This window comes from Amblyomma mixtum, chromosome 2 (genome assembly GCF_055824585.1).
Source record: "Amblyomma mixtum isolate Tamu chromosome 2, ASM5582458v1, whole genome shotgun sequence".
Taxonomy (NCBI): Eukaryota; Metazoa; Arthropoda; class Arachnida; order Ixodida; family Ixodidae; genus Amblyomma; species Amblyomma mixtum.
The window spans coordinates 259512802-259522796 of NC_143013.1; the positions used below are offsets into that span (position 1 = coordinate 259512802).

General features: G+C 45.5%; 1 long non-coding RNA gene across 3 annotated transcripts; it reads right to left on the bottom strand.

The window, feature by feature from the left end:
• Positions 1-5367: 5367 nt before the first annotated feature.
• On the bottom strand, positions 5368-8268 carry LOC149363714 (uncharacterized). Of its 3 annotated transcripts, none has more exons than XR_016289110.1 (3): positions 7891-8268; positions 7293-7409; positions 5368-6657 (listed from the first exon to the last, which is right to left on the bottom strand). It is a non-coding gene; the product is annotated as an uncharacterized LOC149363714 (long non-coding RNA). The 3 variants fall into 3 exon arrangements; XR_016289111.1 differs by having other exon boundaries at positions 5368-7122; XR_016289109.1 differs by having other exon boundaries at positions 5368-7409.
• Positions 8269-9995: the final 1727 nt, after the last annotated feature.

Below are 9995 nucleotides of genomic sequence, written 5' to 3' on the forward strand. Positions count from 1 at the left end.
GTCAGCTCATGCATAACTTCCTGTATTATACCTGTACATAAATGTTTTCCACCACCACCGCCGCGCACCTGTGCTGCGCGCCGCAGCCGCGAGGAGGCGCTCGCTGGGGTGACGTCACACCAAGCGGAGAGAAAACTGGAGACCAGGGGCCCGATTCTCGATATTCGCCAATCCGCCATGAGCGAGGCGTACCCGTGACGTGTGAATCGGGGCGGTCCGAAAATGCGTAACAGCAGAATGTAATGACGACATTGAAGAATAAAGAAAAAAGTATGACAAAAAAATAAACGGTGTCGTCTGCTACTTGGCGCCAAGTACAAAAAACACCGCCGAGTTGCGGCGCGAAGGGGAGTTAGCAAAGTAGCGCCGTAGAGATGGACGGTGAATTGCGTTGCGGCGGCGGTCTCGGCGTACTCGCCGCACAGTGATGGTGCTGAATGCGACGCTAAAGACCCTGTGGCCGGTCGTCACGGAAATAAGAGTTTAGCGGTAATTGTGCTGCATGAAGCGAACGCTTATTGCCCGAAGCCATCGCGTAGCGTGTCGCGTCTCCGTACTTGTGAGATGCGATCAGCGTCACGGGGAGAGGAATTGGCGGAGAAACGGCTGGCTCTCGATCGTAATCTCAACGCGTCAGTGGCGTTGGAAAGCTTTACCTCACCGTGTCACTTCTTCAGGTGCATAGACCTTAACACTACCCTTGGTTACGTTTGCAAGCGGCCGCGCACGAAACGCGACTGCGAATCGCGTCAAGTGCAACGCTATGAGCGCGTACGTCTTATTATCAAAAGCGTCAAATGCGAAAGCAAAATAGGGAGATATTGTTTCCCGCCAGTACTTAAAGAAAAACAGACAAAGCTAAAAGTCCACTGTCAACAGAAGCATGTATTTCACAGTGTTGGCGTTTCACTTAATCTCAATAGGACATGGCACTCATCTTTTGCTTTGTAAACATTAACTAAGCCTGCCTGCAAGCAGACTTCACGGACTTTATATAAAAGCACCTCACGAATGCATGACATAGAGTGGCAGGTACATAATTTCATTCAAATAAAAAAAGGCTTTCAATAATGCTATTTGATTTCAATGTTTGAAAAGGCCCTCAATCTCGTTAATTCTGTCTAACAATGAGCACACAGCACTTACCAAGGGCATATAGGCAGGTACACCACTCGTGTGATGCAAGTACGCACCAAAATGTGAGAGGTGAAACAAAATTTGTCATGCCCATCCCTACAATTCCTTTGCTGTAGGACAACAGTAATGCATCCACAGCAGCACCAGGCAGCTCCTTTCAATGCAGCAAGATTCCTTGTAAGAGGGCAATGTGTGATGTCAAGAAAGGTGAAGTCGGCTGGAAAAAGATATCTTCACATATGCTACCCAACATTGGGGAACGGGACGAATATAGAGGGGGATAATGAAGGTGGAGTGTGATGCCACATCACAAACAGGTAATGCAGTGTGCAAGACACTTGCTTTATTTGCTTCATGCAAGTTATCGGTTTGGTTTATTGGGGTTTAACGTCCCAAAGCGACTCAGGCTATGAGAGACGCCGTTGTGAAGGGCTCCGGAAATTTCGACCACCTGGGGTTCTTTAACGTGCATGCAAGTTATTATCATATCATGCACATACACGCGTATTATCTAGTGCGCATGTCATATTAAGCCTGAACATGGCTCTGGGTCAGGTCAAGGAGCTGAAGGATAATAAAAACAACGGTGAGTTAAGAAGGAAGAACAGCAACACAACAAGAAAAGCACAAGCATGCACAGCAGCAAGATAACACACAAAGGGGGCAATAAATGCAAGGCTAACATGACCCACAGTATTTGAGGGAGGCAGCATCACAGACAAGCAGTGGTATTCTAGCAAAAGGTCTCTTAATGCAGCATGATAACATTGGATGATGTGGATTGGTTTTGGCAAGCCCTGTGCACGCCACGAGCAATCTACAAGAGGCCTCAGTCATGTTTCTAGCCTGATGTGCAAGTGCATGACTTTCCCTCTGTGCACACTCCTGACCACATACATATCAGGGCCATTGTTGGTTTTCTTTGAGGGGTGGATCACAATGCCGTTAGGCAACATTTACACCATACACTGATGCAATAAAGACCCTGTGATGCCACTATTGCGCACTGCAGGAGAGTAATGCTCAATGAAATGCGTTCACTCTCAAAGTACCTTCCTTTACTGTGAACTAAAATAGACAACCCTCTATGTACACTCAAAATATGATATCTACAGTTCAGTGAAGGGCACCATACCAGATGTAGGTGCTGAAATGTCGGCAAATGTCTGAAAGGACACTGAGGACTAATCGAAGTTGCTCTGCAACAGTAGATTACCACATTCCAATAACAAAGGGCCTACCTGTACTGAGAACAAAGCTTGTGTACAGCTCAGAGATTATTTGTTCAAAGAAGCAGTTCAAAATTACCATGGTGAAGTGCATTGGCAGGAAGGCTATTACAGCCCTTGGTTGGTAATAACTTTATTAGTCCCACTTCAGTGGATCAGGAGGTGAGGGTTAGTGAAGGGGTGTTGAAGAGGTCGGCGACGGCCCTCAGGCCACTTTAGGTGACCAGGCACTGTTTGGCTGCAGCAACCTTCAAGGCCCAGGCCATGATGTAAAGCTGAAGCTCTGCCTGTGAGCTGCGCAGAGAAGCCTCCCATCGCTCCTGTGATTCCACCCCTTGGAAAGGAGGTTTCGGTTTGTTTGGGCAAGCCTGATATGAGTGTTTAAAATCCGCTCTGGTGCTCGAGCATAAGTGACAGGTTGGAGATTTCTCCCCTCTATGTATGTATTACACTCCACTGCATAAAAAAAAAAAACAGAACACTTAAAATGCCTAGTGGTGTGTGCACATGGAGGGTAAATTGTTTTTTTGAGCATGATTAAGGCAGCTTGAAAAATAGTAAGCAAGTCTGATTCAGAGTTTCCACGAGGAGAGTGTTAAATAAATGAACAGAAGCTATTCACCACCAATATAATGATAGAACAGGTTGCAAAATGTTGATGAAATTGGAGTCATTGCAAGTGCCTGTGCATAAAATTTAAGCTCCCTGAAAAATTACCGTCTTGTACCGCTTTGCTGGCTAATTTCTCTGAAAGTTCTAGCAGAAGTATGAAACCAAACCAAGTCAGGTGGAAACAGGCTGCTATTCTTTTTTCACACTATAAGAATAATTTTTTTTTCCGACTACCACCAGGTAATATTATTAGTGCTGTATGGTATGTGATGGCATCGCAATTAGTGCTAAGAAGTTATTGGGTGCCATGTGCAGCCAGAAAAGAAAGGTACGGAAAGCCTGCACACACCACTGTCAAGGAGAGAGGCTGCCATTCAGCAGAAAACCCAGTGTTATCCAGCCGGCATTGCGTCAAAAGACAAGCTTCACGCGTGGATGTCCACAGTGAAAGTCACTGAAAAGAGGATTTGTAATCTGAATCAAACGTCAGCACACGTCTGAAACTACTTCACTTTATAAAATAATAGATTTTACGTACAGAAAATTAATAAATTTCTTTCTGCCTTGAAACCCATGACCCCTGGATCGCCAGCCAGGCACGCTACCAACTAGACCGTGTAGGCACATTGACTTTGCTGAGGTACAAAGGGGGGGAGTGATGTGTGGGTGCTGTTGGCTTAATTTGAAGCCTAGCAATGTAATTACTGCAGTGAACTAGAGATGTGCCAATTAGTGAGAAACTAATTACAATAACATTACATAGGTGAACTGCAGTGTGGAAGAGTTCAAAGACAAGAATTGGGAACCTGTGCTGAGGCAACTCTGATAAATGTGTGAACATGAATGAAGAACAGTGACTGTGTGTGTGAAGAGAAACCGCTGCAGGGAGCCATGAACACTGTTGTGTGATACCCATGAATGCTGAGCTTAAGTGTGCCCCTACATTTTTGGGGAGCGAGACAAGTTGCATTGCCTCTTAGGTGTTGCAATTTGCTCAAAAAAAGTGAGGTGTCTTTTACATGCAGAGTGAAAAGTTTGTGGAAGCCATTATTGGCAAAATAATTTATTTCCATCACTGAACTTCATGCATCCTAGAATTCATTATGCAGCCTAACTGCGAATCATTACCTAGTGCAACAATACACATTGACGAATATGTCTCGTCTACAAAGATAAGAATTTTTTTGGGACAGACTCATCTTTCATAACCGTTTGACAGTGGTGTACATGCACATTAGTGTTGCCTAGTTTGCAAACTTATAGGTGCACTGAAGAGGATTCTGAACTTGTCTTCTTGCCGCGGGAACTCGATCTACACGTTCCTAGCATTCTTAGAAACTGCAACTTATTGCCTTGTATGGCCGATTTCCCTAATTAAATCGAATTAACGTCCGGCTCCCGCCCTTTTTTTGAATTCTGCCTCGTACGATGGGCGGAGTCGACCAACGCGTGAAGTTCCTTTCAGCCAGCTCCGTGGAGGCTTTGCTTTCGCTTTATTTTGTTTTTTAGGTTTCCATGAATAAATAGTTTCATTCGCAGATAATATAGCCGCAAAATAAGCCCGCAGAAATAAAAATACGCGCGGACTATTTGCTACTACGGACTACTACGTATTACTCCGCCGATGGCAGAGCGGCAAGCCGCCACCGGACTGGGTGAAAGGCACTCCACGCGTTGGTCGACTCCGCCCACCGTACGAGGCAGAATTCAAAAAGAAGGGCGGGAGCCGGCCGTTAATTCGATTTAATTAGGGAAATCGGCCATACAGGGCAATAAGTCGCAGTTTCTAAGAATGCTAGGAACGTGTAGATCGAGTTCCCGCGGCAAAAAGACAAGTTCAGATTCCTCTTCAGTGCACCTTTAAGTAGCCAGCTGAAGTAGCCACCTTTGCTAAACAGAAAAATGGCAGCACGGACACTGATACGGTCCAGTCCCACTAAGGGTGCAGAGGGTAAACAGGTTGTCTAGGATTTGTCTTAAAATGACCAAACAGCAACCCCAACTTATATGAATGAAAAGTGCAAGGGGATGAGTCAATGAAAATGGGATCTAACACAGTTTCACTGGGAGGACAGGTGGGCAGTGACCTTCCATTCAAGGTTGCATTCAAGGTTGATAGCCCAGCACAGAAAAAGATCTTGGACCTCAAATCCTGGAAAGAGAAAAAGATCCCGAACCTGGGAAGACCGGCTGTGTAACCCAGAAAAATCAATAGTGTTTACTACTACTACTACTATTATGATCCATTTCCAGCTAACTTATTGAACCGAATCATGCCCTTCCAGCTACAAAATGCCATTTGGAGTTCCAGAAGAGGGCAAATATGGGCTGGTTGATACATGTTTTACGAATTGGAAAAACAGCGCAGTGAAAGACAACACAAAAGAAGGACAAAATGCCAGCGCTTAGAGCTTTATTATTGAAACACAAATTATGTCCAGCTGCATAATTTATACTTCCAGTTACCTTCAACTGAATTAATGTACAATTTGTAGGTTTTCGTCAGGGGTACAAATTTCAGCTAGAAGATGGGAATGGGTACACGTGTCAGAACGCTGGCCAGGCCTTGCATTTTCATCTGGGAAATTGACCGTGAAACAATTACATGACTTTTCCTTCAGGAAAAATAGTTCACTGCTGTATAACTACGTGCAGCATGTGAAAGAAGCAGTCAAAAGCAAGCAGACAGAGGCAACCAAATGCCATGAGGCAAAGCATGTTGTGATCTCATCACACAAACAGTGCCACACAAGACGTATTGCACCCTGAAGAACAGATGTTGTAAATGACTAGAGACACAGCGACCATGCTGTATGTTGAGCATGTTGTGGACTGCTGGCTCTCAACAAACACCAAAGCAAACAATGCATTGGTGAAAGCATGTCCAGTCAACACCCAGGTGCTGGAAGGAAAACATTTTGGTGCTTTCCTGTCCTTCACTGAACTTAAGCACCAAATAAAATGTGCGTTGTGTACAAGCAGAACACGTAGGGAGGCACCACACGAAGGGATGGCACTTCTTCACAATCACCAAAGCATGTGTTGAAGCATGCACTCAGCAAGTTGGCAGACGGTAGGCTGAAAACACTTGGGGCACTTCCTGACTCACACAAAACTGCAGCACCAGACAAAAATGATTTCTACTGTCATGGATATCACCAATATGGTCCTATTCAAAGAACAGCACCAAAATGATGAAGACTTCATCAGCTTCCTGGCAGTATGCTATCAAACTTGAAGCAGAGCAAATGTATGCTGATTACTTGTGGCATAGCTACACATGACAATCACGGCAGTGAGTGCAATTCTCGAAAGCAGCTGCTGATCATGCACTTCCTGTCTGTCAGGTAGAATCCAAATGGTGCTGTGTCCTCCTCCCTGCTGTAGATGTTGGTGCTCCTTCTGTTATCACCACCTGCCAGTGGTATCATGGTCCTGCAGCTGAGTGTGGATGAATATGTTGTGTTGCACAGTGCAAGCTCCGCTGACCTTTGCAGAGAACTCTTGACCATGGCGTACCATGACCATGACACCTTTGCAGACACCTCATGTAATCGTTCAGGAACCCGGTATCACCACCCAGCTAGGCAGCCAGTCCAGCCGAGGGGTGAGCGAAGATGAATCTGGCATCATGGCTCCCGAGCACACGAGACCCCACGGTGAGAGTAGTCCACCACATCTGCATAAGATGCAAACCATCACCTGCACATTAATCAACGCTGTGCACTGAAATCTTCCAACGAGCTAGACATTGCGTTTCCAAATATGAGAAATTGTTGAAGCCTCAAGTTCAACTATTGTCTAGTTTTACGCACAAATGTAAAATACGCTGACTGCAAAATCAATCATTAGTATCAAAACGAAGTGTTGCCATATAGCTAGAGGTACTTGATGACACATTTCCCAAACTGATGGATACAAATAATTAATACACACTTTTTATACTCAAGAAAACCACCACAGAATGCACTGCAAGGAAGGGCACAAGTTCAACTGTTTATGACTACCATGAGTTTTTTAGTATATGCATGCTTTTTCATTTTGCACCAATTGAAATGAGGCTACCTTGACATTGCGGTCACTAAGAGAAATCCAAAGCCAGAGAACAACACTGCGTGTCACCCACACCTATCTCCACTGTCACCTGAAAAGTACAGACATGATTAATTTACATGTGGTTCTATTTACACTGTTCTTCCTTGCTCAATAAACTATATATAAATGCAGACAGATATCATTAGCCGCATGCAATCTTACTGCAGGCAAACATGCTATCCCTTCATGCCTGCCACAACACACTAAGCACGTGCTCACCAGTTTAACGATTTCCATGCGGGCAGCACATGGAGAGAGACTGCACATAAATGGGTCATGGATGGATCCCGCACAGATTCTTGTGAGCTGGAACCTTCACCGGCAGGAACACCACACCTGTAAATAAAATGTACAAGACTCATATATATTTGTTTTCCGTGTGCCCTTAGAGAAATAATTTTTTCCACCCTCCTACGGTAATTTCCACGTGACTGCTGCGTAACTGATGATGTAACACTGTTATGAAAATTTCAGCTTGAATAGCGAAATCACTTTAGTGTGCTTCATTAATAATGCTTAAGACAGGTTATAGTATTCTTTTACAATGTCACGCATTTTTTTTTTTTTCACACTTAAGAAAACGACGCCTTTCAGCTGATTTCACCGATGCTGCCTTTCACATTCATCAACACCAAACACAAAAAAATCGATCAACGTACTAGCATGCTAGGCTTTGTTTTCTCAACTTGGCGCTGTGTGCAAAAACTGAAACACAGTATGAAAAAAGCAACGCGAAGTGCCGAATACAAATTTCGGATTCTTGTTTTAAAGTCATCTCCAGCATGCATGCGAAAGGAATGAGAATGATGCTACACACACACGGATGTCTCGTCAAGAAGCCCGACACATTCCTGGAGTTTGTTGCTCGGCCGCGCGAACACCTCTCGTGTCATCCGCTCATCACGCGAGGCAAAGCCCATCCGTTCAGCGACGTTTCACAGCTGGCGATCGTCCCTCAGAGCTCGACAGTTCGGCACTGCTTCTCGCCGCAATGCATCCTTGCATAGCCACCACATATATGCCTCGTCAGATGATTGCACAGACGAGCTGTCTAGTCAGAGACAACTCGAAAGCATCGCGGTGACCTCGAAAGTCGCTCACCTTTCCCACTTCTAGGGTTTAACAAACGACGAATGAATGCAAGGAGCAGCAAATCGCAGCGCCGGCACCGCCATTCGAGCAATTTTCGCGCTTCACTAACCACACGGACGGATGATTTCTCACCGCGAGCGAAGGGTTTGCAACGGGAGAGCAGTTAGCGCCCCCATGCGGCTGTACGCTTAAGCCTTCACTATTAACGCTCTCGAGGGTTGCTTATTTCAGATGAGCTCTTACAACGCGATATCATTACATTGTGCAATCAAAACAAGACTTTTGTAAGCTTAGTTTTGTCTTGAAATAAATACCCGTTAAAATGCGGCTACCTAACGCCGTATAAATCAGCATTTCACTAACTCATTTGCATGATTCGGGTACCTTTCGCCGGGCGAAATGATGGCGGCGAATTTCAGCCATTTTTTGCAATGGCGGCACAACGTAAACGGGATGAAACGTCATTCTGACATCACTCCAAAATGTGTGCCTATCACGTGATTTACGTGATATTGTTCCAACCAATCAGATTTTAGGAAGTTGCCATTTCCGGTGTGCAGCTATTTTCTCCGAATTGGCAAGTCGAGCGCAAGTGCTCTCGCACGGACCGCTTGTAGCTTCTTTTCCCTTCACAATCACATATATGTACCAGCCAGGCACCAAGAATAGCGCTACGAAAATGCATTTTCAATGCCACGTCAAATCGACGTCACCGCGAAAAGTGCTCGCGTAACCGACCCTGATTGACACGCCCATTGACGGCGATTGACACTTCTGACAGCCAATCAGAGAGGCAATATGGCGCCGACAGGCGAATGTGAATATCGAGAATAGGGCCCCAGCTCGGCTTGTCGGCGCGGTCCCAGGGTAACCACGCCGCGCCGCGCACCTGTGCTGCGCGCCGCAGCCGCCAGGAGGCGCTCGCTGGGGTGACGTCACACCAAGCGGAGAGAAAACTGGAGACCAGCTCGGCCGCTCGGCCCGTCGCCGCAGTCCCAGGGTGACCACGCCGCTGTTGCTCTCTCTCTCCTTCCCTTCCTCTCTCTGAGAGAAGATTACGCGGGGAGGTGTGTACGTATATAAGGTGTTTCGACCAAGGCCTCGTTTGCTTTCGCAACCTACCGGGCTTAACCAAGCTAAGCCTCTGCCAAGTTTTTATTTATTTCGGAACACTGTCATTCCTTTCTTTTTGGATTTTTACAGAAGTGTACAAGAACAAAAGGTACGCACGAATATACTTTCTTTGGCTTCAGCAATAGGATGACATACACGCAACAGATGGGGAATAGGCAAGAAAAGGAATCAAATAATAAACACGCCACGCCACTTGCATCTCTAAATGTCGTGGGAGAAACTCTGCAGCAGAAAAAGTTACCGGAGTCGTGCCGAAAGAAATTTATACGAACAGAGAACTGAGCCAGCTTGATAAATTCCCGCGCTTGGCTGAGCTGTAATCGGTGGTTGAAATTGATTCCTATCTACGATTACTTGTAAATAAAATGAGCATCTGAATGTATTGCTGGGATAAAAAATTGTTCAAGTGTGAGTGCATGTTTTTTTTCAAGTTCTTGAATAGATGGCGTGAACAAAGTCTGCCGAAGACATCTTCGATTACATATCAAGTAGTAAGTACAGAAATCTGAGACGGCGTAATTCAACACAACTGGACAGCGCGTGGAGGCCTCCGGAGAGCAAAAATTCTGTGCTTGAGTGTGTACGACATTAGCGGTTAAGATAAAGATGCGCTATGATAAATTAGATCTGATGTGAGGGGCCCCATGTCCAGTGTGTTATTACTGTGGTTTCACTGTTCGTGCAATTGAAACACTT